The sequence below is a fragment of the Camelina sativa genome, chromosome 19 (genome assembly GCF_000633955.1).
Source record: "Camelina sativa cultivar DH55 chromosome 19, Cs, whole genome shotgun sequence".
Taxonomy (NCBI): Eukaryota; Viridiplantae; Streptophyta; class Magnoliopsida; order Brassicales; family Brassicaceae; genus Camelina; species Camelina sativa.
The window spans coordinates 24,774,370-24,790,951 of NC_025703.1; the positions used below are offsets into that span (position 1 = coordinate 24,774,370).

A 16,582-nucleotide genomic window follows, 5' to 3' on the forward strand; every position below is an offset into this window, starting at 1 on the left:
TTGTTCTTAAATACGACTGGATCTCCTAAATTGTTTCACAGAAAAGGAACTGCAATGTGTGATGGAAATAATCGGGTGTCAATCAATTTGGGTTGTAGGAGTAGAGATGTTGAGATGAATCGAGAAGTGGAAATGGAGTTAAGCACTGGATGGGAATTAGAGCATGCTAATTTAATTTTTGTTTCAATGGACTCTATTTTCACCTCTATGATAGAGATTGCTATATTTTCTCTATAAGAGCATCTCTAATGGTCCTATATTTTAACCTCTATAATAGAGGAACTCTATAATAGAGGTGAGTTTTACTCCAATGGTCCTCTATTCTCAAATCTAAAATAGAGATTGCTATTTTTTCCTCCATTTATAGAGGAACCCTATTTTTTTTTTACAAAGGTTCCTCTAAAAAAATAGCAATCTCTATAAATAGAAGAACCTTTGTAAATAGAGGAAAAAATAGGATTCTTCTATAGAGGAAAAAATAGCAATCTATATGATGGTAACCGATGATCTTCTTGAGGATGGTGAATATGATGGTAACGTTAAGGGTGATGTTAAGGCTGTCCATGAAGCGGATGCTTCTTTGGATCAGGAGACTGTTCTCCAAGCTGGCCAGGGAACTGCGATTCAGGTTGAGTTTGATGGTAGTCAGCAAGGTACTTCCTTTATTCCTGTTTCGGTTGGTTTAGATGTGGGTGTAGTTAATAGTGCTATGTCTGCTTGTACTCTAGGGGAACAGAGTGGTTTCCGACGGAGGATTATTAGTCCTCATGTTAGAAAGGGTGTTAGTGGTTCTGGGAGAGTTACTTTGGCTTTGGCTTCTCCGGGGAAACGTTTACTAGCTAAGGCTCTGTCTAAACATGCAGGTGAAGGAAATAAACAGAAGTTGGGGGGAAAACAAGGCAACATTCCAGTGAGTGGTAAACCATTGGAGGGTGGTCGTCAAGGAAAGAAAGGAATGGTGGCTCTTCCGAAACCACCAGCGAATAAGTGAAAATTCTAAGTTGGAACTGTCAGGGCATAGGGGCTGACCTGACAGAGGAATATTTGCGAGATTTGTAGAAGACGCATAAACCAGACATTTTATTTGTATCAGAGACAAAAAAATGTTTTTCTTATTTACAAAAATTTCAGAATAAGTTTGCTTATAATAATTTGTATTCTGTTGATCCACATGGTTCTCGTGGCGGTTTAGCTTTATTTTTCATGGATGAAATAAAACTTTCAATTTTATACGAGAGTGATCGCATTATTGATGTACAAGCATTCTCTGGATAACAATTGGTTTTTATGTCCTTTGTTTACGGTGATCCAGTTCCTCAACTTCGAGAGAAGGTTTGGGATAAGCTATTGGATATTGGTTCTTTCTGTGTTGACCCTTGGTTTATGATTGGTGATTTTAATGAACTTGTTCGGAATCATGAGAAAAGGGGTGGTAATTTGCGCCCAGCTTCGTCTTTTGTGCCTTTTACATCAATGCTTCGTTCTTGAGGCATGCTCGAATTTACTTGTTATGGGGAGCAGTTATCCTGGAGAGGTAATCGTTGCAATAATCAAGTGGTTTGGTGTCGTTTAGACCGAGCTTTAGGCAATGAGGATTGGCATGGTATGTTTCCTAATTCGAAAGTTGACTATTTGGAGATGGTTGGTTCTGATCATTGTCCTATTTTGGCAATTTGTCTGAAACAAGTTACGCGGCGGAATCGGCAATTCCGTTTTGATAAACGTTGGTTGGGTAAGGAAGGTTTTTCAGGGGTAGTCGAGTCAGGGTGGAATCGTGCAACAAATTTCCGGATCCCGGTTTTTGTGGATAAGCTAAAGAACTGTAGGAATACAATTTCTTGGTGGCGAAAGAACAATATATGTTCCGGTCCCTCTCTTATTTCTTCTTTGAAGGCGGCACTGCAGGAGGCGAAGATGGATGACTCGATATCTCAGGAGGACATCAGGGGTGTCGAGAGAAAACTTAAAGAAGCATATCGGGATGAGGAATTGTATTGGCAGCAAAAAATTAGGAAATTTTGGTTAAGGGTTGGAGATAAAAATACTAAATTTTTCCATGCTTCTACTAAGCAGCGGCGGCTGCGAAATAGGATTGTTGGTTTATTTGGCTCAGATAATGTCTGGGATGAATCGCTTCGGGGAATGGAGAGAATAACCGCAACGTACTTTGAGGATCTTTTTAAAAAATCAGATGTGAGTGGTATTTCAGATATGCTCCAGGATATTTCCCCACTTATCACGGATAATATGAACAGAGCTCTTACCAGGGAAATTACTGAGTCGGAAGTTCGAAAAGCTTTGTTTGCTATGCATCCTGAGAAATCTCCGGGACCCGACAACATGACAGCGTTGTTTTTTCAACGTTTTGGCCCTCTTTAAAAGGGGATTTGGTGGCTTTGGTTAGAGAGTATTTTCGTTCGGGTCGTTTTGATCCACGCTTGAACGAGACGAATATTTGTCTCATTCCAAAGATTGACCGTCCACAGCGTATGGCGGAATTTCAGCCGATCAGTCTTTGTAATGTGAGTTACAAGATTATTTCAAAAGTTTTGTGTTTTTGGCTTAAGCGGTTTTTGCCGTCATTGGTCTCTGAAACTCAATCGGCATTTGTTTCTGGTCGTCTGATTACAGACAATATTCTTGTTGCTCAGGAAATGTTTCATGGACTAAATACTAATCGATGTTGTAATTCGGAGTTTCTGGCGTTCAAAACGGATATGAGTAAAGCGTATGATCGTGTTGAATGGGATTTTCTGGAAGCGGTTATGATTAAGTTAGGATTTGATCGGAAATGGGTTTCATGGATAATGTGGTGTGTTACCTTTGTGTCATATCAAGTTCTTTTGAATGGTCAGCCTCGGGGCTCAATTGTACCGCAGAGGGGTTTACGTCAAGGCGACCCTCTATCTCCGTATTTGTTTATTCTTTGTACAGAGGTTCTGATTGCAAATATTAAAAAGGCGGAACGTGAGAAGAAACTGACAGGTATCAGTATTGCTCGGGATAGTCCCACGATCTCGCATTTGTTGTTTGCGGACGATAGCCTGTTTTTTTGTAAAGCGGAAGCGACAGAATGTAGAACGGTAATGGAAATAATAGGTAATTATGGGAAAGCTTCGGGACAAGAGGTCAATTTGGCGAAATCTTCCATTATGTTTGGTAAAAAAGTACCATCAGACATAAGAGACCAACTCAAATCAGTTATTGGGATTTCTAAAGAAGGCGGCATGGGTTCTTATTTGGGTATCCCTGAAAGCCTACAGGGTTCGCGAACTAAAGTTTTGGTTATGTTAATGATCGTCTGGATGAGCGAGTAAATGGCTGGTCGGTAAAGTATTTATCAAAAGGTGGTAAGGAAATTATGATTAAATCGGTTGTTTTAGCCCTTCTGACACATGTTATGTCATGCTATAAACTACCGCAGGAGCTAACATCCAAACTTACGAGTGCTATATCAAAATTCTGGTGGAAGTCTATGATAAGGCAAGAGACATGCATTGGGTAGCTTGGGATAAATTGTGTAAGGACAAATGTGAAGGGGGCATGGGTTTTCGTGCTCTGGAGCAATTTAATGACGCAATGCTGGCTAAGCAGTATTGGCGGTTAATTCATTACCCGACATTCTTAATGTCTCGGGTGATTCGTGGTCGATATTTTAGGAATAAACATCTTTTATCGGCCAAAAAACCATATTCTCCTTCTTTTGCTTGGAGAAGTATTTTTTCAACTAAAGGACTCGTGGAGCATGGTGCGAGGTGGGCAGTAAGTTCAGGATGCGATATCTCGGTATGGCGTGATCCCTGGGTACCGGTTCATCAGCCACGACCAGCTAATGGTAGGGGTAGTTTGCTACATCCTAATTTGATGGTTAATCATTTAATTAATCCAGTTACGAGGGACTGGCATTTGCCTATTCTTGAGGAGTTTATGGATCCTGCGGATATCTCTCTTATTCAGAGTTTACCAGTTAGTAAATCATTTCAACCGGATCGATTGATATGGCATTATACTAAATCCGGGAAATATTCAGTCAAATCAGGGTATCGGTTAGCACGGGAACTTCTCACGGAAGTTGTATATGGTCCATCTTGCACGGCCCTCCGGGCACAAGCTTGGAAACTTGAAGTCCCTATGAAGATTCAACATTTTTTCTGGCAGATCGCGTCTGGTACTCTACCCGTGATGGAACGGCTTGCCCACCGGGGTGTCCGATGCGATATTATGTGTAAACGGTGTGGTTCAGGTGTGGAGACTATTAATCATGCTCTCTTTGATTGTCCCCGTTCGCGGAGGATATGGGAGTTGTCTCCGGTTTTGTTGATACCGGATGGCTTTCCCTACAGCTCAGTGTACTCGAATCTAGACTTTATTTTTTGGCGAGCATCGTCCCAATCTAAGGTTTTGGATATCAGATTCCGTCTACCTTGGATTTTATGGTCAATTTGGAAGGATAGGAATTAAAAAACATTTCAGGGAATAAAGGCAGAGCCTATTGATATTATAAATCAGGCGGCAAATGATAAATTATTGTGGGAGGAGGCCAAATCCTTTTCGGTAAGTTACTTAGATTCTGCGCCAACTTTCGAAGTACGAGATCCTTCTTCTCGGTGTCAGGTATATGGATCCTGGAAAGGTTCCGATCTTTTTGTGGGTCTTGGGTGGTGGTATTGTAATAGTGAAGATACGACGCTTCTCCTGGGAGCACGGAGTCTTAGACGCAGCCCAACACCACTTCACTCGGAGTTACAAGCCTTGATTTGGGCTATGGAGTCCCTTCTGGCGGCCGGTGTTGACTGTCAAACTTTTGAGTCGGATTGTGCAGAGTTAGTTGCGATGGTGCAGTCCCCTGATGAATGGCCCGTCTTCTCGAATTTGTTGGACGAGTTCACTTCACTCAGAGTATCCTATCCCTCTTTCACTCTTATCCAGATTCCCCGGGCATCAAATGTGAGAGCAGATTGTCTAGCTCGTTCTTCAAGATCTTTAGTTTCTGAATTTTCTTTTGTAAACTATTTCCCTCTGTTTTGGGCAACCAATCTGGGAGTTCTCTTTTAATTTTAATGTTTGGTTGAAAAAAAAAATAGCAATCTATATTTTAGAGGTGAGAATAGAGGACCATTGGAGTAAAACTCACCTCTATTATAGAGGTTAAAATAGAGGACCATTGGAGATGCTCTAAAGGAACTCTATTTTTTCCTCTATAAATAGAGGTGAACTATTTTATTTGCAAAGTAATCCTCTTAATCTTTAACTTCTTTTATTTATGACCAAAATAAATAAAATAAGTATTTTTAAGAACTAATAATATAAATTGAAGTATAAGCGTTTAATCTAAAATATTGAGACTAACATTTGCAAAAGATAATTTTATGAAAGTGTTACAAAATTTAAAGTAAAATGGATTAGTTTGCAAATTTTAAAAATAAAAAGTGTTAATTGGAAAATAAAAATAGAATCTATTAGGAATATTCTTTTATAGAGGGAAAAATAGAGAAAACCATTGGAGCAAAACTCATCTCTATTATAGAAATCCTCTATTATAGAGGAAAAAATGGAGAAAACCATTGGAGATGGTATTACAGAGAAGGGTGATCGGGAAAATTATTTGCAACCCCAGCATTGTCTAAACAATTGATTATTTTTCAATAACTAAAAAATTCAATTTCGGGACCACTGAGCCCAAACACAACATAACTGCAATATTTTGGTCCATTAATGGTATATATTATAAAAAATAATAGTCTTATACATAAACATTTCTAATAATGTTCAATGGACTATGTTTAACATTTGAAAAAAAATTAATAGACAACATCCTCTCTAATGTATTTTAATAAAATCGCACAACCAAACAACCAAACAACCAAACAACCGCAAAATACAACGAAACAACGGCAAACATTGTATCAAAAAATATTATGTACACTCAAAACGTATGTTACACTCTATTACATTCATTAATTGTATATTGTATATTTTTCTCCCCAAATATTTTCTTATAAATTTGTACACTATCATATTTAATTCAGAAATTTTATTAATATAGAGATACAATCCTACTATACTACGTTTATTTAAAATAGAAACATCCGAAAACTTTCTCTCGCGCTGTAGCGCGGGTCAGATCCTAGTTATGAGTTATATGAAAATCAGTTTGGGTTCTATTTTCATTTACTTAATTGGTTTATTTTTCATTGTCGTTTTACCTATATTTTTCTCATAAATTCTATCCTTCGTCAGATTGATTAAGGTTTATGATCTAAATTTTATGATTTAATGTAGAAATTCACACTATTCGAATATTTTTTTGAAAAATCTAGTGTTCTTTGAAAATCTACATTGGTTTTTGTTTTAATAGTAAAACAGTGTTCAAGACTTCAAGTTATAAGTTATAAACTCTATGCAATGGAAACAAAAGATTCAAGTCGGGTTCAATCAAAAACATACACATACTAATCACGCAAAACCATCATAGACAGCACTGGAAGTTAAATTAAGGGTGTAATTTAGGATAAACATACAAAGTTAACATTAACTTATCACGCAAAAGCTCAATTATCGAGAAGCAAAACTTAAAATGGTATCATCCAAAAAATGGTCAAAAGACAACCAACCAAAATGTAAAGTGATGTGTGTACACCAGCCAAATCTTATAATCTAACACAAATCTAAAAAGATACCAAAAAAGATGTTAATGAACAAACAACTATAATGCTCTATAATAGTATATTAGTAATCTAACAAAACACTATGTAAAAAAAACTGTCAAAAAATTGTTTATTGACATGAAAAGTAGAAACAGTGAAATCCAATGTTCCATTGACAAACAATCAGCTATAATGCTCTATAATAATAAGTTAGTAACTCAATCGGCTACTTTGCCTAGTAACAAACATAAAATTGGATTAACAAACATAAACTATGTACATATTAGAGTATGACCAAATCTAAAAACACATTTAGTTGATCTAAATAGCAGAGAATATCAGTTATGCCACCCTACAATAAGAATGATAAAATCGTCTGCTGTTCTCTTGATTTTAACAGTATCAAGTCATCAACCATAGAAAACTGTTATAGAAACATAATGTATGGATAAGGAATTCAAGAAATATCTATTGCACTTTGTAAACAAAAACACGTGTGATTCAATAGACCAAATGATAGACACGAATACACCATACCAGAGAGATATTTTCAAGAAAAGCAAGTCGACTGATACAGTTTGTAGAATCTAACACAATAATCATCATTTTATGGTGCAGAATTCAAAAATCAAAAGTGGAAACAGATAAAAGGTGCAAGATATATTGAAAGGTTCTATATAGTCGTACTGCCTCAACACATGAACCCTTTAGTTTAGCTATTGATTATGATGTGTCTTAGAATCATATCAGATGAGACATGTATACTCTTTCCTTTGCCTAATACCAAACATAAGAGTATAAGAATGGATTTTTTACATAAACCTTTGTACTAAAGTAGAGATTTAAGAACTTCTAAGTCTAAAAACTATTATAGCAAACTACGAAACAAAATACTGGATATAGGATACATTTAGTCCGACCTAAACAACATAGAAGAACAGAGCATATATTACACATGCCTATAATGAGGATGATAAAAGTGAACTAATTTCTGATTTTGACATCAATCATAGAAAGTGTTATTCAAACTAACAAACCAAACACATGAAATAAAAAACAAGAAAGATCCATTACACATTCTAGTGATTCAATTGATATATAAGCTCCATCAACTATGTAAGACTAAGAGAAGACGCTACTACCATAAACTGACCATAACAGAGATCATTTCAATCATTGTATAGTAAAGACTAAGCCAACAAGTACAATTTATAGAAAAACAAAGTAATTCACCAGTTAATAATGCAAAAGGCCAATATATCAATCACCAAAGAGTTTAGACTTTAGATAATAACGCAAAACGAAGACAATCAAGATTCAAGGGAAACTACTACAATCATTTACATGAGTCTCATGAACGTTAAAATAAATAGCTACGATCAACTAAAAACTTCATCCATTTCAGATGGAGTTAAAACTCACAAGGCTTATATATATGAGAAATATAACTGATTTTATTGATATAGGGAACTAAAGATAGAAAAACAAAGAGACAATCTCTTCCTGACAGACAAGCTCTCCCAACAAGGATCAAAAGCCCTTGTCCAATCCTAAGAAAATAACTCTTATTTCTAACTTTCCTGTCTTCTCTAAAACCTAAGCTCTTTATTTACAGAGAAACCTAATATAGAAACGGAAACAAATCATATGAATTATCAAGTCTAATTAAGATAGTACTTAGTAGAAATAAATTATGATCTCTATCAGTTTCATAAAAGAAAAAGTCTTATATTACATAGAAGCACCAAAACAGAGATTATTAGTATCGAAAAGGGTTTTTAGAGCATAAGGTAAAAAAAAGACACTCAAGATTCAAGCAAACTACTACCATCATTTGCAACTTGCAAGATTCTCATCTGCGTTCAAAACTTCAATAGACTACAAGAGCATTTCCATTTATAAAATGAGGAACTCTATGATACATAAATACCGAAACAAAGACACAATAAGTTTCTACAATCCGACAAACTACAGTAAGTACCGAAATGAGAAACTCTATAATACATAAGTACCAAAACAGAGACACAATAAGTTAACAATGGATATGTTAACAATAAGTTTCTACAATCGAACAGATACTAGATCAATGAAATTAATGATGTTAAGACAAGTATTCAAGATACATCTTTAATTAGAATGGTGTCTTAGATATACATATCTAATATCTTTACGTTACGTAGATATATAAGTTAAGACAACTATTTAACTTAAACAGGTAATTTTCACAGGTGATAATAACAATTAATCACAGACAAGTTGAGAAAAGTGTATACCTGATTATGAACACCTTTTCAAGCATATACCTGAACAAATCAAAATTAGTATTTACTTCACGTCTCTGTCTCATACTTGTGATTTTCAAAACATAATCAACTAATTCAAACAAATTTTTAAAATACATACCTGTTAAAGAAGTCTGCTACACTTGTAATCTCCTCAGAGTTTGTCCATTTGAACGCCTTCAGAACCACATACCTGAGGAAACCATAATTAGTTAGTCTCCATTGAACATACATGCCCCTTTACTTACCTTGTTTTTTGAATCTTAAATGGCCCTCTGCTTCAACACTCTTAAATTGGTTTGCCAAATATCTCCGTCTTATAATTTCTTTAAGTCGTGTGTCTGTCAGTCTTTGTCTTAAGACTTTGCTCTTTTGTCTTGTAATTTTTCTAAGCCATAGGTTGTTTCTATCCAAAGCCGTGGGTACCAAACTCTTAGAGCTCTTTTGTGTTATTCAGTCTTTGTCTTAGACTTTGCTCTTTTGTCTTATAATTTTTCTAAGCCATAGGTTGTTTCTATCCAAAGCCGTGGGTACCAAACTCTTAGAGCTCTTTTGTGTTATTCAGTCTTTGTCTTAAGACTTTTAACCCGTAGGTTATTCCCATTCCAACTCTTAGAGCTCTTATGTCTTGTAATTTTTCTAAGCCATAGGTTATTTCCATCCAAAGCCGTGGGTACCAAACGCTTAGAGCTCTTTTGAGTTATCGAGTCTTAGTCTTGAGACTTTAAACCCGTAGGTCATTGCCATTCAAACTCTTAGAGCTGTTTTGTGTTATTGAGTCTTTGTCTTAAGACTTTAAACCCGTAGGTCATTCCCAATCGAAACCTCTTTTTCCAACTCCCAACACATGCATGCACTACCCAGCCAGTTCAATTCACAGTTTGCAAGGGACAATGTCCCCAAAAAGAATCTGACAGAACACTATTAGATTAGTGTCTGCTCATGAATCTTCTTGGGTTTTGAAAGAAAAACAAAAACAAAAAAACAAAAACCAAAACTGTTGACAATAATATATCCCAAGATTAAGAAACTGCAGGACGATTTAAAAGGTTTTGAAATCCTATTGAAACAAAACACATGTCATACATATTTGTTCTCTCGTTCGATTTCAATCATCCTTAACTCAGAAAACAAAACCAAAAACAGAAATCGAAATCGAGAACACAGAGTTTTACATTCCTCGACGATTGCTTCAAAACCCTATAAACAAAGAACAAACTATTAAGAATACTGAAAACCCTAAGAAATAAAAATCGCAAAAAAAAAAAAAAAAAGTTTGAGGAACGAATCTAACCAATAATCACCAGGACGAAGAAGAAATAACTCGTACGATTTTACCAGTTATACGCCGAATCAAGCGTCCTCCAAGTACCGTAAAACCAAAAAAAAAAACCCTAGATCAGATCTGTACCACCAACATTAGATCGACTACATGAAAACTTACAGATCCTAGAAACAAAAATTCGCAATCTATAGAATGAAAAATACTTTTTTATTTTTTAATGAGAAATAATAATTCATCCGATATAAATATAGTTGCGTCTTGAGTTGACATCAAACGCGTTTTGCTAACGGATATATATTTCGTATGCAGAATTAACCGTTGATTCATCAGAAACACTAATCGGACGGTATTTCCACGATTGACGGTTACCCCACCATGTAAAAAGATCGTTAGTTTAGGCCTAGTAAGAGCTCGTGCTAAGTGGGTAAGTCCAATAAGGCCCATTAATTCAAATTCTGAACTCTGACGCTCCTCTTTTGTGTCTCCCTGTTGTCTCGACCGTTACAATCTATATTATTATTTTTGAAGTACATTTTATGTTATGCCCTTGAAATTTTAGTTATTTAATTTGTTTTATTTACAACATTAATCCCTAACTATTTTCCTAAAATAATAATTCCTGGAAACTCATTTAATTGAACTATTTAAATCGACTTAATTTGATATATTTATTGCCATAAATAGCTTGACAACATCTATACATTTCGATTTTTCCAAAAACAACTCTACGCATTAAATTTTTAATCCCATAAAAATCTCCAAACCTATTTTAATATATCTTTAGAGACTGTATGATCTCTTAAATTTAAATGACACAGCCGAGTTTGAATAACAAATGATTACAATCGCAATAATTATTATAACGTTAATAAAGTTCATAAAAACGAGAACTCAACTTTAGAAACTTAATAATAAGGTAATTTTAACTTTAGCATCAAGAAAAACATTTAATATAATATATACCGTGTTAAGAAACTGAATATTATTATGCGATAATGTTATCAATTCAAATAGGAAAACACTAAAATCTCTCTTTTATTGCTATGGATCGTAAACTCCTTGCTCATCAAGCATTTTCCATATATAAATATCAACTTCACAAACAAAACACAACACACAACCAAAACTACTAATATGACGGTTTTGAAACACGAGTTAAACCACTAATATGACGGTTTGTTGTTATATAGCGGGACATGTTATTAACATGATTGTTTGAATTAACATTAGTATAAATATAAAATATTATTAATTCGGTTTTGAAACACGGGTTAAATCTTCCTTTAATTATTTGGTCAATACCACTGATATAAGAATATTAGACATATTAAATCAGGGTAATTTAACTAAAATTTTGTAAAACAATTAAATCATTGGTAAAATTGTGACTTAATCCGACAATAGCTTATAAATTACATATTTATGTATTTATTTCCTCTATTATTGTTCTAATAATTGAAAATCCAAACAAAATTATTATTTAATTAAAAAAACAAACTAAATATAAAAAACAAAAAAAATTAAAATGTTATTATTTTTTTAAAAATTGTCCCGCGGAGTACCGAGGATTAAAATATAGTATAATTGGAAAAATGATTGCCAGCTACTTGATGTATACGCCAACACATAGCCACACATACAAACAATATAAATGTTCTGTTATATGAACTATTGTCATCATATAATGATATTCATAAACAAACATAGGTTATGTGTACAACACCATAAACATTAAATTTTGGCCGGAATCCGGCATTGATCAGTGTTGACCGGCGTTGACCAATGTTGACCAGCGTTTTTTTCCTAAAAATAATATTTTTTTTTGTTTTTATATAATTATTATAAATAAATAAATTAATTAAATGATTTGTATAATTTAAAAAAACAAAATATAACAACAAAAAGTTATATGACAAAAAAATATAAAAAAATTATGTACCAAAAAAAATTAAAAATATTATGACGAACAAAATTTGTGGTATATCTAGTAACTAATTTTGTTTATACAGAAAATATACCAAAAATAATATAATAAAACGATACCACCAAAATTTTATGTTTAGTATATTTTTTTATAAAACTATAACAAATATATACCTTTCCGTTTTAAAAATCATTTTTTTGTTTTGTATTTTCAAAGATGGGGTTTTTAAATATTTTTTTCTTTTTTACTTATTTATAAGATTATGTCATTTAAAATATATCCAAGGCATTGCCAACTATTTCTTTGATTTTAATAGATCAACCTTTGATTTTACAAAATCAACTCTTTTTTTCTAACTATTTGCTTGATATATGTCTTTTATGTAAATAAATAAAATTTTCATTATTTTCTTCCTTTGTTTTTCTTATTAGAAACAAAGAAATAGTTGGTAATGTCTTGGATATATTTCAAATGACATAATCTTATAAATAAGTAAAAAGAAAAATATATATTTAAAACCCCCACCTTTAAAAATACAAAATAAAAAATGATTTTTAAAAGGAAAATGTATATATTTGTTATAGTTTTATGAAAAAAATCTACTACGCATAAAATTTTGGTTGTATAGTTTTATTATATTATTTTTGGTATATTTTCTGTATTAACAAAATTAGTTACTAGATATATCACAAATTTTGTTTGGCATATAATTTTTAATTTTTTTTTGTATATAATTTTCTTGTATTTTTTGTCGTATAATTTTTTGTTGTTATATTTTGTTTTTGTAAATTATACAAATTATTTAATATTTTTATTTATTTATCAAAGATACATAAAAACAAAAAAATGTTATTAAGAAAAAAGAAAAAAATTGAATATTTTTTCTGGTCAATGCTGGTCAACATTGGTCAACGCCGGTCAACACTGGTCAACGCCGGATTCCGGCCAAAATTTAATCTTTATGGTGTTGTACATATAACCTATGTTTGTTTATGGATGTCCTTATGTGATGACAATAGTTCACGTAATTAACAAAACATTTATATTGTTTGTATGTGTGGTCATGTGTTGGCGCATACTTCAAGTAGTTGGCAATCATTTTTTCAATATAATATATCAAATATTAATTAAACTGAAGAACGATAATAGAAAGTTTAACAATTTCTTAAATGTTAAGTAAAATTTAGAAAAAAAATGGTTAACTAGATTAGAGAATACATGGTCACACATACCAAATATACTATTGTATACTCAACTATACAAAGTATATTTATTACATGGCCACATGCATGAACTATATGACGTTATGTGGTCAACACCATGAACATACAATCTGGTACATCGGTCGACTGACTCCGGCGAAAACCAAAGTTGACTCCAGCGTTGACCAGAAAAAATGTATTAATTTTTTTTTTCTACTAAAAATCAAAAATAATAAATATTATATATAAACTTATTTGGTTATTCATGATTAAGAAACATATCCAATTCAATATCTAAATATTTTAATATATATCTCATGTATTCATTCTTATAATTAGTTAATTTTTATTTTTAAGCTAAATTAATGATTCAATAAAAATCATTAATCATTATTTATAAGATATATATATATATATATATATATAAATATTTGATAATCAGATTATTTAAATACTACAAAATCAATAAAATCAAATTTTACTACTTTCATTAAAAAAAAAATATGCAAAAGATTTAATATATGACTTTTTACTCTAAAGTTTTGCATGGTAAATGTTGTATAAAATTTTAGATACTTTTACTATAAAATTTACATACTCTTAATAACATGTAAACAACAACAAAATAAATTCACAATACTTACTTCTAATATATAAAAGATAAACATACAAAAAAATTGATTTTAACAAAACAATATATTTGAATTGAGGGTATGTTTGCAAAAAGGTATAGAATAAGAGTATTTTTGCAGAATACCTTTATATTACATATTGAAAATAATTATCAATGATTTTTATTTAACTATTAGTTTAGCTTTAAATATAAAAATTAACTAATTATAAGAATGAATACATTATAGATATAAAAAAATATTAAAATATTATATTGAATATGTTTTTAATCATGAAAAACTATTAATGATTTAATATAATTTTAAAAAAAAAACAAAAAATTAGAATACATTTTTTTAGTCAACGTTGGTCTTCGCCGGAGCCAGTCGACCGGTATACTGGATTGTATGTCTGTAGTGTTGACCATATAACGTTATATAGTTCATGCATGTGGCCATGTAATACATATACTTCGTGTAGTTGAGAATAAAATAGTATATTTGGTATGTGTGACCATGTTTTCTATTATACTTCATATAGCTAGCCATCTTTTTTTCTTGTTCTTATCTTAATCATTTTACAAATGGAAACAAATCTACATCTTTATTTTCTTTTAACTGTAATCTACTGAACTAATTTGTCACATATGGCTAGAAAAAATATACCTCTTGCGTTTATTTTTGTTAATATATATAAAATAGATCGATTATTTTAAACTTATCACATTTAACTAAAAAATACCTCTAACATTTTGTAGGGGTTATTGGCTTGAGATTTGAATAGAGTTTTAAAAACTTTAAATGTTATGTAAAATATGTTGTTATTAGATCTAGATTTTGTTAAAATCTGCTAAAGTTTATTGTTGTTATTAGTTTGTGATTTGTAAAAAATTATTTAAAATCTTAACAAGTTTGAGTTATTGGATTCAAATTTTTATAAAGTCATTAAATTTTTTGTGTTATTCAATTAAAACAAAAAAATCTAAAATTGTTAATGAATTCAATTATTATGTTATTGGTTCATGATTTTATACACTTTCTTCACAAAATAAAATCATGGAAAGTATCACAAAAATATAGAGATTGTTTGATGCATTTTACAAGTTTTTAAAAAACTAATCAACAAAACTATAGAATACTATCTAGTAATCTTTAAAAATCTTTCACTTGTTCACTAAAAAAAATATAAATTAGATTCAAACAACACCTCCTTATTTGTGTTACTATATAAGTATATATGAACACATACAAAATGTAAAACAACAACAACAACAAATAATATCATAAAAATGGCTAGCACAAAGAAAATGTTGCTTGCATTTGTTCTCACTATTCTCTTTGTCACATCTTCAGTTCATTGTGATGATAACACTCCCGGTACTAGCTTATTATTATACACACTATCCATTTATCTTTATAGATATATTTTATTCTCTTATGAATCTATATTTGTTTTAAATAGGTTTTGGAATAAAGGGAAGGTTCTTATGCTACCAACCAGCTCCATGTAAAATGGAGGAGACGATGGATGCACCCAGTTTTGTCTTAAAGAGATAAACGATCAATTATATGGTAAATGTATGGATGGTACATGTTGTTGTGTGATAGAGTAATAATCTATCCAAAGATTTGTATTGCTAGTTTGCTACTTCAATAAAGTCACGAATTTTCATACAGTTTTGTTAAGTTTCGGAACTCCTTAAGCCTAAACGAATGAATCACTTATACATAATCAAACAAAGATTCAAACCATGAAACTAAGAGGGGTTATTGGTTCTATGATTTTAATGGATTTGGAAATCCAAACAAAAATCATGTGTTATTCAATCATTGATTTTAAAATACTTATCAAAATTATGTGTTATTGGTTCTATGATTTACAAATACTTGTTAAAATCCAATGTTATTCATTTAATGATTTGTTTTTGGATTTCAAAATCCACGTTATGTTTTAAATGGATTTGAATGGATTTGAAAGTGTAAAATAGAAGGATTCAAATCCAAGGTTAAAACAAGTTATTTCAAAATCCATGTCTTTTGATTTTTAGAATTTACAATTTCACATGGATTTAGAAATCACCTCTCCAATAACAGCAATACAAAACAAAGAACACAAGTCCATGTAGCTTCTCTTTGATTATGCTACATCGAACTTAAAAATAAATGATCTTATAACATAATAGTAATATACTAGATTTAGGACCAGAGCTAGAGCACGGGTTGAAATTCCTTTTATTTATACTGTAATTTTTATATAAAATATAATTTATGTAATTGTTTTTAAAAGTTGTTGTGAATAAAAACATTATGCAACAAAATCATATGCTAAATATGAGGACATGCAATTTTTTTGAGATTTCTTATGATTGTTCCACGAATTAGCCTAAAATTTTTGAAAATTTATCAAATCAATCATAATAAATATTATTTCTGTTATTTTGATATATAGTTGCTAGTATAATCGAAAATCACTATTAATCCGCGGAAGAGTGATTAATTTTTGAGATTTTGTTGCTTATATACAGTTAATTAAATATTTAGTGGAGATTTTATTTTATTTTTTTAGAATATCATTTCTAAAAGGATCTGAAATCGAGATTTAACTAATGGTTAAAACCCATATAACCTATC

The 16,582-nt window shown here is 31.5% G+C and overlaps 1 pseudogene; it reads left to right on the top strand.

Annotated features, from left to right (window-relative positions):
• LOC109130907 lies at positions 15,241-15,564 on the top strand (annotated as a pseudogene).